Genomic DNA, 13072 nt, shown 5'->3' with positions numbered 1-13072 from the left:
CTTGGATATTTTTGGTAAATAATGTAGATATTTTAGCTGGGAATAAAGTACGTGGGTCGTTCCGAAAGTAAAGTCTCCTATTTTTATTTATAGAAACTACAGGAGATACATAAATCGCAGCCGAATTTCGACATAGTCTCCACCATTCGTTATGCCCTTTTGGCAACGATGAACCAGAGTCTGCATGCCACACTTGTAAAAATCGGTACCAGTTGAGACCAGCTACTGCCTTGCAGCTTCGACAACAGCAACTGACTCTTGAAAATGTTCGCCACGTAGTCTGTCTTTCAGAGGCCCAAAGACATGAAGTCTGAGGGCGTTAAATCGGAACTGTACGGCGGATGTGGTATGACCGTCTAGACGAATTGTGGAATGAGTTGCGTGGTCGCAAAACTGATGTGGAGCCTGGTGTTATCATGTTGCGGGTGAAAGTTGGTTTTCTTCTCTAGCCTTACCCTGGAAATTCGGACCTTCAGCTTAATCAGTGTCGTCTTGTAGCGTGCTGAATTGACAGTTTCTCCAGGCCCCAGAACAGTCAAAATAACCACACGCTGGCTACCACAGAAGACTATGCACATCTCTTTGCCTTCAGACGGCTGATTCTTGAATTTCTTCTTTGGCGGAGAATTCGCACGTCGCCATTCCATGCACAGTCTTTTCAATTCCGGATCAGAGTGGTGACACCACGAGTCATCTCCGGTTACGATGCTATTCCGAAAATTGTCGCCTTCGGCTTCGTATTGATCCAGCAGTTCCTGACAAATTTCCATTCGATGAGTTTTTTTGTTCTTCTGTAAGCATCCAAGGGACCCACCTCGCACAGACTTTGCGATAATCAAAATGTTCCTACATTGTTTCCAAGCCATTACAGCCGATATTCAGCTTTGCACACAACTCTCTGGTCGTCATCCACCTCTCAGCACGGATGAGTTGACCGAGAGACTCTTTATTTTTAGATTTGACATCTGTTCACGGATGACGGGGCCGTGGAATGTCATACACATCTCTATCAGCACAAATTTGCATTTCGACATCTTGGATCGCGATGTCCATGAGATGCCCCTGCATCTAGGAACTTACAGATATTTTTCTAAATTACTTTCACTTGATCCTGAAGCGAAAACATCTACATCCAGACGCAGGGCCGAGGGTCGGTTGGATTCGGAATAGTCATGATACCGAAAAGCTACATCTAAAAGTCTCTTGCACGTTGTATACAAAATGAAAGAAAAATTTCGTGAGTATAAATATTATTGATGTGAACGTTCATGACATGAGAAACAACCAGAGAAAACTGTAATTGCTGTGAAAGTACAGAATGAAGAAAATTGCTTGCGATATGCGAGAAGATAAAAATGAAACTGAACTGTATGGTCGTATGGGAACGTGAAAAACATGTGTTGCACCAAAAGTACCGCCAGTCAGAAGAAATTGTCAGTGACATTTGAGACTAAATGATTAAAGATCTAGAGTCATCAGGAAGGGCTTTATTTATATATTTTTTGAGTATGGATTTTACTGTAGATACTTTATGTACAGTGCGGTAATGTACATTGCTCTTTTGTACATTTGAAACAATATATTCTTAATACCATATTATGCTGTATGTAGAAGCTGCTGAAGACTATCGTAATGGAGCATGTATAGATAAAATCCACATATCGGTCCTGGAAAGCACTTGCAATATCTAATATGTGTAACAGGAGTTGTTGGTGGCTGTGTATTGTACGAAGCTGGAGTGATAAAATGCATAGCATGCTACTTATTTCGTATTGCGAGCCGGAGAACACAGGAAATGACTCATTTTGGGACGTTGTTTTACCACAGCAGCACAGGAAGCAATCGCCACTGCGCAGAGCAGCTGACAGTAGCTGGTGCGGTGGGGACCTTCAGAGGGCGTTGGACGACAGCTTTTCATCAAACGAGCTGAGCACAGCAGCCAGCAGGTGATTCAGGGGCAGCTCACCTAGACCCTACTCACGGCAGCTGCGGCACCGTACTGTGGAGGTCTGTTTTATGTTAGCTGGCTGTGCATCACATCACTTAACTGAGCATGTTGGTAGCACCTATTGGGAGTCATATTAGATTCATGTCTATTTAAAGTTTTTGTTATAAAAGTTTGTGACAAGTACACAAAGTGAACTGATTTCTTTTGAAACAGGTAGATATTATTTTGCTTCGTCGTTTTTCCTTACACCTTTCTCGGAGATACCAAATGCAGACTATACCAAGGATTTCTCTTAAATAAATAACGGTCTTGCCATTTTATACCGTATACACAACAGTATGTGAAAGATACCTGATTTTTTCGTAAGCTTCTTTACAATTTTGATACTTTCAGTAGAGGTGGAATTTTTGTCTGAATTATTAAATGTAGTGCTGATTACAGTACACTTAGATTAATTATATCCTTTTTTTAATATGGGTGTTTGAGCTCATATGATAAACTTAAATTGTCTTCTATATTTTTTTATGTATCTTAAGCGCATTCTTTTATAATGGAAATATATTTGTATTTTTTTATATGTGAAATTCTGAATGTTTTAAAATACAGTCTGCGGTATCTTCCAGAGATGACGGTGCCACACCAAAATCGACAACGTGCATTGCTGCCACGGATATTAGTGATGTCTCGCCACAATCCAGAAAGACGAGTGGGAGGCACCTCTGAAAATACGCCCTCTCACTCAGCACCACATTATCATTGCACAGAGGTCTACAGAGAGCCAAGCCTGGAACCACTCTGCCCCAGTTCGCGACCTCCTATGAAGCGACCAACGTTATCAAGACAGGACATCAGTGCTCTTCAAGTCTCAGATGTAACTGTACTTTTGCAAATGTTGAACCTGTATTTCAACAGAACACTTCGTAATTTTCGGCCTCAAGTGCTGATTTACTGTTACATGACAGCTGTAAATATTTGGCTGATTTCTGTGACAATAAACTGTATAAAATAAATCTTATTATTTTTCTTGTAATAAAGTAAACTAATGTTTCATAAGTCGATCAGCCATCTCCAAGAGCAATCAAATAACCTACAAATATAACTGTGCAATTGAAGTTTTGTCAGTAAGATGCTGTCTCAGACTTTCTAAAATGTAGCAGGAATAATTTTTAGAATCTTACATCGATTACGGATTTCTCCTTTTTATGACCACATTTCTGTTCTAACAACTTTCTAAAATCTGTCATAAAATCTTGATCCATTGAATGGATGGTGATGTAAATCATTTGTGTTATTCACTGCATGTGTTGTTCAATGCATGATTAGGATTTGAAGGAGACATTACTGCTTTAATAACTTTTTATTTTCCTTACGTTAATGGTTTTATAAAATTATTAGTTTCAGTTTTCGAACATTTCATGTTCACTGCAGAGAATTTTTTCTTTCTATAATAATTTTATTTCCTTCAGTATTGGAAAATGTTTAGTGGAGGGTATAGGGGTACAGATATGGGTACCTCTACTATAGCTCTGTTCCAAAGATCACAGTTGGCCAGGGGTGTCTGTGGAATGTGATAATGGAGTGAATACATACACGTTGTGGTACAGTGCAGATAGTTTTAAGAAATATTTGTTCTAAGTAATATTGTGACATCTGAGTCAATGTCTTTTCTTTTATAACAGTGACTTTATTGAACTTAAAAATCAGTGTCTACTTTGCATGAGAGTGCATTCATGTAGCTAACTGATTTTTATAGAATGGCATATTGAGCATTATTGATGAACTGATGATATGATACATTCAGAGTAAATTGGAAACTCTTTCGGTAACACTATTTATGGTCATAGTAAATCTAGTGAGAAAGAGGTATCGAAGGGAGAAAGTCTGAAACTGAGAAGACATGTAGCATGTATCAGTCAGGAATGTAGTGACATGTGTATCTTGGACGTGAATTGGTCAGGCAAAAATGTCTATATTTGTTCTGATGCTGAAGCGTAGTGACAGAAAACCACGTGACAAACAAAAGAGCAGAAAATAGGATAAACAAAAGCTATGAGTGACTCACACAAAGAATTCTCTCTCTCTTCCTGTGTACAAAAATATGAACTCTCGAAATGTGTAATTTTGGAGAACTTACGGGTATATATTAGTTAAAATAAGAGATAAATGATTTGCTAATTAGAATTGGCCTGTTAATTCGCCAGATATAATACGGTTTCTACACATAATTTATGTACAGTCTTTGCAGCATATCCAGTGTTAAAACGTTACTCATTTATCGAAACCCAAATTAATAAAATGTAAAATGTAATTGTCGTGTGACTAGGGCCTCCCGTCGAGTAGACCGTTCTCTGGGTGCAAGTCTTTCGATTTGACGCAACTTGGGCGACTTATGCGTCGATAGGGATGAAATGATGATGATGACAACACAACACCCAGTCCCTGAGCGGAGAAAATCTCCGACCCAGCCAGGAATCGAACCCAGGCCCTTAGGATTGACGTTCTGTCACGTTGACCACTTAGCCACAGGGGCAGACAATAATAAAATGAAATCATTTCCAATTAAACTAAATGTAATTAAGTTATGAAGCTATGTACTGTGTAATCTACATTACAGCCTTTTTCCATCTCTTCGTTCATTATTTTTATCTGGCCTAATGTGTTAACACATACTGACCAATTCTAGACTTCCATTGTAACACATTATTCTCTTCATGTAGTTAGGTAATAGATATTCTGAAATCATTAATTAAATTAATATATCTGTCAAAAATTAGGTTGTAGGAAAACAACCTCGTGTAGTGAATACCATGAAACATACCAGAATCATTCCATCTTTAGTAGTGTGTGCCACTGGTTCTCACACGACATTTGTGACACATAATGGTTCTTAATTCCCATCCTTGTACCCTACATAACAGCTCACAGTTGTTTACAGAATTATAGATGTCGGAAGTAAATTTCACTACACTTTGTATGTATCCGGTGTATATGTGGGGTACAACAATTCTATGAATGACATACATGTCTCTCAAGTTAACGTTTCTCTAAGAGTATGATTTTTCTCTAACTTATGGAAACCAGTTATGAGTCTCTAGACCTTAAATAAGCTAATGAATTTACACTGAAGTGCCAAAAAACTGGTATAGGTATGATCCTTCACATGCACAAATATGTAAAACGGCAGAATACGGCGCTGCCGTCCACAACGTTTTTATAAGACAACAAGGGTCTGGCGCAGTTGTTAGATCTGTTACTGCTGCGCAATCGCGGGATATGAAGATTTAAATTAGTTAGAACGTTACGTTATAGTCAGCGCACGAGCGATGGGACACAGCGCCTGCGAGGAAGTGATGTAGTATTTTCGATACGATCATTTCGCGAGTGTACTGTGAATATCAGGTATCAGCTAAAGTATCAAAACTTTGACATCGCTATGGGCGGAAAAAGGTCCTACAAGAACGCGACAACCGACGAGTGAAGAGAATCTTCAACGTGACAGAAGTGCAACCTTTCGGTAGATTGCTGCTGACCTCAATGATGGGTCATCAACAAGCCTCAGCCTGTGAACCATTCAACGAAACATCATCTATTTGGGCTTTAGGAGCAGAGCGCCCACTCGTGTACCCTTGATGACTGCACGACACAAAGCTTTAAGCTTTAAGCGGATGGACGCGTACGGGTATGGAGACAACCTCATGAATCCATGGACCCTGCATATCTGTAGGGGACTGTCCAAGCTGTTGGAGGCTCTGTAATGGTGTGGAGCGTGTGTTGTTGGAGTGGTATAGGGCTCCTGATAGGTCTAGATACGACTCTGACAGGTGAGAAGTACGTAAGCATCCTGTCTGATCACCTGCATCAATTCCAGTTCATTGCGCATTCCGACGGATTTAGGCAATTCCAGCAAGACAATGCGACACCCCACACGTCCATAATTGCTACAGAGTGGCTCCAGGAATACTATTCTGAGTTTAAACACTTCAGCTGTTCACCAGATTGCAGAGACATGAACATTACTGAGCATATCTGGGATGCCTTGCAGTGTGCTGTTCCGAAGAGATCTCAACCCCGTCGTACTCTTACGGATTTATGGACAGCCTTGCAGGATTCATGGTGTCAGTTCCCTCCAGAACTACGTCAGACATTAGTCGAGTCTATGCCGCGTCGTGTTGCGGTCTTCTGCCTGCTCGTGCGAGCCCTACATGATATTAGGCATGTGTGTCAATTCCTTGGCTATTCTGAACATCAGTCAACCCTTTGATATATGTACAGAGTACTGAAACTACAAAATGGTCTCTGCTGTCACATCAATGACAATTCACCCTAAATTCAAGTCTAATTTCAGATTTTCTATATCATTCTCATTTCCATGTAGTAATGGTTTTTCTAAATGTTTAAACCAGCCTATGTATTAGATGCATCTGGAAAAATGACACTTTCTCGAACAAGTAAATAAATTAATTAGAAAATGAGTAACGTGTGAGTAAAAAAAAGTGAAGAATCGTACATAACATATTACCTGCTACATTTTCACAACGTCACTTGGCGAGGATACACAGTAGCTGAACAACATTGTGGTACTCCTTTTGCCTCTAAAAAGCTTTTCAATTTGTCAAGAGTTTTGGTGTGACTGTTCACTAAGTTGGTGACTATCAATTTCAATGGTACTTGGGAATATATCCGAATGATCATTCAACGAATGTACTTGAAGTGACATATTACATCCTGTGAAGTGGTTAAGGTGGCATGATATCAATAGTTGTTGCACAATACCACGATAGCTCTCTACCCAACTGTGGCCTAAAAAGTTCTTGCAAACAGTTGTAAATGAACCAGAAATTTACAATCCCACTATAGAACGCCGTTAACATCACATCATATAGACGGCATTTGGAGTGGTGCTGTGACTGAGACTGATGGTTTATGGGATCTCATTGCTTTCAGCTCTCAATCACGGTTCTCCACTACTCGAGAATACCATCGTTCGCTGAGCTGTGGTAAAAATTGCTGTTTTGAAGAGCGCGCCGCAGCGCGTAGTGTGAAGCAGTCACCCTCCGTTTCGGGGGGTGGCGCCGCTATGGCAATCGCAGCTTTGGTGTCTCTCTCTGGTGGGAAAGGGGAAAGGTTGACTGTTCGCGTACATTTAAGGGGCGCTATGAGCTCGCCAGTTAGTCAGAGTCTGGGGTCAATCTCTCGTCCCCAGCTTCCTAGTCTCTCTCCTCCCCATTTGTTAGGCAGGTAGTGTCTGTCTGTCATTCGGAGTGTAGTATGTCTGTCGTTCGGATCAACCTTAAACCCGGCAGAATGAGAGTCTTTCCACTCCGCCAGTAAGAGAGGTCAGCAAGTGGTCACCCGGTCGGGGCTTAGTTCCTGCATCTGGGTCTGCACGTTAGGCCGCCAGTCTGCTCGACTGTGCTCAGGCAATGGTCACTGGCGTTTGGATCGATCGGTTGGTCGGTCGCGCACTGAGACACAAGATGACGGACAACGTCTTGAGCGTTGGCACATGTGAGGTCGCCAGGTGAATCCAGTGGGCCGCGGCGTATAGCGAGAGGTAGCGACTTCGTAGTCGACACCAGAGCAACAGGAGTCAACCCACGACATCAGTCTGGTCGGTGCGAGCTGCGACGCTGTGAGACGGGAGATCGGCGCTCCTTCCTGCGTCCGTTGAAGCGGCTGGCAGCGGACGGTTCGTGAGAGCGATTTGGGGGTGCTGCGCCAGGTCTTCTTGAGAAATCGCAGTTATTAGAAGTTAAGTGATTGGTGATATGTTGTGTGACTTACTCCTGTTAAATTCTACTTGTTTTCTTGGTCAGTCTCACGTATTCAGCTTGTTCGTCGGTCTTTCGCCCGCATTTGTTAGGCACTTAGTGTCTGTCTGTCGTTCGGAGCTGCCTCTGTCATGTTTGTCGGATTTGGTGTGTTAACGAATTTATTGCTTGGAGTGTAACGGCCTAATTCCTGAAATATGTTTTGATCTTACCTATCATCTTGAGAGGCGGTAACTGTCCATTGTGGAGCATCTGAACTTGTTTGGCCAAGCCGGCCAGTGTGGCTAAGCCATTTCTAGGCGCTTCAGTCTAGAACCGCGCGACCGCTACGGTCGCAGGTTCGTATCCTGCCTCGGGCTTGGATGTGTGTCATGTCCTTAGGTTAGTTAGGTTTAGGTAGTTTTAAGTTCTAGGGGACTGAAGACCTCCGATGTTAAGTCCCATAGTGCTCAGAGCCATTTGAACCATTTTTTGTTTGGCCAACCTTGTAGAATTTTATATAAGATTGCATTTTATGGGCTACCCTTTCACCGTAAGACTTTTCTTAGAAGTTAAAATCAAGTTGCCCCTTCGGTGACAAAGTTAATACTTTAATTTTTAGTGTTTTGTACCATTTTCGTCCCTCCTACGGTGGTGCAAAGTTTGTGTGCTTGAGTAAATTGTTAAAATCTTTAGTTTAAAGTAATCTGGTGTGTAGCAGATTTGCACCAGTGTAGTCTTTCAGAGGCTGTTGTGAGCTGTCGTAACTACGACTGTCTGAAAATGGAATGGCAAGGTTCTCTACCCGAAAGCTCATACAGTCAAAACTTGTTTCTTTCTGTCTCTGAATAAACTGTAACTTGATATTTAGAGGGTGCTTCCTGATTATAATTTTAAATCTGTTTCTTTTAAGTTAAAGTGAATGAAATTCCCATTTGTTAAAAGGAATTTGCTTATGATTTCATCAGTTACTCCCTGGCAACTACTTCCACGCTTACATAGTATGATTAAATGTGTTAATGTTCTTCATGAATCGCTAGTAAATAAAATAAATTCTTAAGAATATTCTTTGAAAATAAATCACGGTTCACCGCGAATATGACAGATGTCCCATTTTTCCATTTTCGGTATTATGTCTATTCCGAATCTAGATATTCTGGCTTTAGGATCAAGTGAAAGTAATTTCGAAAAAATCTGTAGGTTCCTAGATACTGGGGCATCTCATGGACATGGCGATCCAAGATGTCGGAATGCAAGTTTGTGCTGGTGGAGGATTCAATTAAAGCTAATTATTTTGCCAGGTATTCAAACAGAATTGCCAACCTTTGAGTTTAACAATCCTCTCGACAGTTGAAGAAGTAGATTGATCTTAGTTTGGTATCATCTTCATAAGTTTCAGATTTTTATCATAAATACGTTAAGATACTGTTTGACAACTTTTCGGCCCAAAAATGGACTTCTTCTCTGATTTGGAGGTTGTGCTGCACTTCTAAGCTAGTACAGATCTGTTAACATACTACACTTGGTGCAAGGCACAACAGAACAATGTAATTGCGAGGGTCGTTCTGAAAGTAATGCCTTCTACTCTTTCTTTCGTGACTTTGTATGTCTGCGGCGAATGTCTCCGGTGTAGTTCTAATGCTTGAACCTTCCTCTTGCATTTGCTGCTGGTTCTTTGGTTGTGCGGTAAATGGGGCCAGCGATATGTGATTGAATTCCTCACTCCTTAAGAAATAGCGCTGGTTGAAATCCATCGGCGCTTGATAAAGGTGTATGGAGACGATAGAATAGATGCGAGCAGTGTGAGGCGATGGGTACTGCATTTCCAAGGTTGTGGTAACGGCGTGCATGCCAAGCCATGGCCCGGGCGTCTGTGCACAGCTGTCACACCTAAAAATGAAGAGCGTCTTGATCAACTCATCCCTGTTGATCGGCGGATAACGACCACAAAGATGTGTGAAAAGCTTAATGTCGGCTGTAATGCCTTGGAAACAATGTTGTAACGTCTTGGTTGTCGCAAAGTCTGCGTGAGGTGGGTCCCTCGGGTGCTTACAGAAGAACAGAAAAGTCATCGAATGGATCAATACGAAGCCGAAGGCGACAATTTTCGGAATAGCACCGTAACCGGAGATGAGTCGTGGTGTCACCACTACGAGCCGGAATTGAAAAGCTGTCCATGGAATGGCGAAGTGCGAATTTTCCGTCAATAAAGAAATTCAAGAATCAGCCTTCTGCAGGCAAAGTGATGTGCACAGTCTTCTGCGACAGCCAGAGTGTGGTTCTCTTGGATGTTCTCGGGGCTGGAGAAACTGTCAATTCAGCACGCTACAAGACGAGACTGACTAAGCTGAAAGCCCGAATATCCATGGTATAGCAAGAGAGGAAGGCCAACTTTCTCCTGCAACATTATACCGCCAGGTTCAACATCAGTTTTTCGACCACGCAACTCATTTCAAATTCGGTTAGACTGTCTTACCAAATCCACCGTACAGTTCCGATTTAGCGCCCTCAGATTTCATGTCGTTGGACCTATGAACGACGGACTACGTGGCGAACATTTTCAAGACTGGGTTCCTGTTGGTGAAGCTGTAAACCTGAACTGGTCCCGATGCTGGCTCTGATTCATCATTGCCAGAAATGTGTAACGATTGGTGGAGACTATGTGGAAAAATCGCCGTCTGTAGCAAGACTTAGTACCAACAACGAGAAAATGAAGATAAATAAAAAGTTTTCCTTTTGTGTATCTTATGCCTCTCGAAGCTTTTCAAACTAATGTAGACCATAAGGAAAATTTAATAGTGCTGTGTGGGAGGGTTAGATTACAAGATGTATAAACTATTTATTGCACTCAGTAATGAAAACGTAACTGACAATATATTTGGCATAATGTTACGCAGTTAAGACTGCGTTACGTATTTCAGATGTGGCTATTGTACAAATATCATTTTTCGATGGAGTTACAGAAAAGTAATCTCAGATTTGTGAAAATGTGAGCAAAGGGGAGCGAAGGGAGTTGGTGTGTGTGTGTGTGTGTGTGTGTGTGTGTGTGTGTGTGTGTGTGTGTGTGTTTACACGATTTTGAGCAAATTTCTGTAACTTACATGGAAATATTTTTATATAATGTTATTTTTACAGGGTTATGTATAAGTATCTAGTTACCTTTCACTTTAATGGGACTAATGTACTTGGCACCAGTTTTATGCCTCGTTTTTAATACTATGCTCTGAATGGCTGTGGAGGGCGAGGGAACAAAGAGTATAAAGCGCAACTGGGATAGTTTTACCATTTTGCATTTTCTTTTAATTATTCTAATAGCCCAACTGGGCTGGTTCGGTAACCCTGATTTTAATTAGATTTTCGTCCTTAATACCGTGCTGTGATTGGTTAGAATGAGGAACGGGTGGAGAAATGGGGTGTGACTTAATTATGTGTTGACATTACTGATAAGCAGTGGCGAGGCGTGTGAAATTGTCATTCCTTTCATTGAAAAGTAGTCACATGCTTCCATTACTTATATTCCAAAGTGGATCGAAGGTTTCATAGATATACTACTGCCATACATTGTCAATATGTGCTTATACTGACAAGCTCTTCTTCCATTTAACTTGATATTTTAATCACTGAAATGCCTCAGACTGTGCAGTTTCCCTTCATGTTCTCCTCTCCTTGTAGGTTCTTTTCTCGCTAGGCTGTGTATTTAGATTATATTGGAACTGTTAAACGTAAATAATCCTTAAGTTAAGGCACAGAAGAATAAACAATATGCAACGTGATTCAGGACTTCGATCGATGACAAGGAAAACAGTCCATAGGATTAAACCTGATTTCATTTTAGAATGCACCACCAATGAAATAGCAAGGAATACCATTCACTTTTTTTTACAACGATAAAGTTATTGTTAAAGTTATTGTTAACAACCAGTATCAGTCCACTTCGTGACTTTCTAACAAGTGGCGTTAACCTCTTCATTTGGTAATGAACAACAGACATAACTGTAAGTCTTGCACCTTCTCGGAAAGTCTGCTGTGGTGTGGGGAGCCTAGAGCGAAAATTCTGGTCCGTTAACTAGGTGGAAGTGTAAAGCGATTAAATCTGCTCGCAATTTTGGAAGGGTGAAATTGTGCCTCATCGGATAATGCGATTCCACTGTTACAAAGCCACTAATGACATTAACTGGCAGTAATAGTTTTATCGGAAGCCGATAGGGGCGCCGGATTTGCGAGCTAAGTCCGTCCTCTTTAAATCTGCAGCGTGGGTGACTGTCAGCTGCCCTGCACTATGAGCGCAGGACGCCATTCAGCTCTCATTTTCCGCCAGGTCACTTAGACGTGGATGTCAAATAGTTGATCCGGTTGCATATTTGTTACATCAGGTTTGTGTAAGGGGGGGGGGGGGAGAGGGCATTGGTTTTAATTCGATCAGAGTTGTGCACTATTAGATAATAAATAAATACACAGATCATGACTCACGTCTCTAAGACTGCAGGAGTTTAAGGAGAAATTCAGTGATTAAAGCAATATTGACGATGTCAGGATTAAAACAATAAATTCTCAAATTATTGCACAGAGATTCGAAGCTAGATTTTTTTCTACAATACCAGTCACACACAAATGTTTATCGTTTTCTGTACTCAGTTTTTATTCGCTATATACACGTTTCGTCCTACAATGAACTCATATCAAAGCCTATGATCCACAATGAAATACTGTACGAAACCAAAATGAGCGTAAGGAGAGCAATGTGAAAAGTGTTAAGTGAATTCGAAATTAAAGTGTTGTCAACTGATATTGCTTAAAATCTTAGAAGACTTCCACCATTCTCTGCGATAGATTTCAATTCTGTCGATGGACTCTAAGACGATGCTCTGAAGATCCGCATTCCACAACTTGCACTTAATTTATGTTTCAAAGAGTGTGATAATAAATTACCACAGTAACCCATTGTGAGTTATTGTAAATAGTCGATACATCCCAGAGATCGTTCATAATGTCCGCTTTAATATCAATGTTGGGACACAAACTGTGACCAAAAGCACATAGGTCGATACACTTTGCAGGGCATGTAATCTGGTGTTGTTTATCGACAGTCAAATGTTTCAAAAGGATCTGAGCATTATGGGAATTAACATCTGAGGTCATCAGTCCCCTAGAACTTAGAACTACTTAAACGTAACTAACCTAAGGACATCACACACATCCATGCCCGAGGCAGGATTCAAGCCTGCGACAGTAGCGGTCGCGCGGTTCCAGACTAAAGCGCCTAGAACCGCTCAGCAACAGAGAGCGGCTATCAACTATCTATGAGCGAGAAATTAACTTTGCTTTACTAAGGACAACGAATGTTGTTTAAGCGCTGAAGGAGGCCACCACATTT

This window comes from Schistocerca gregaria, chromosome 5 (genome assembly GCF_023897955.1).
Source record: "Schistocerca gregaria isolate iqSchGreg1 chromosome 5, iqSchGreg1.2, whole genome shotgun sequence".
Classification (NCBI taxonomy): domain Eukaryota; kingdom Metazoa; phylum Arthropoda; class Insecta; order Orthoptera; family Acrididae; genus Schistocerca; species Schistocerca gregaria.
This window is presented reverse-complemented; position numbering follows the sequence as displayed.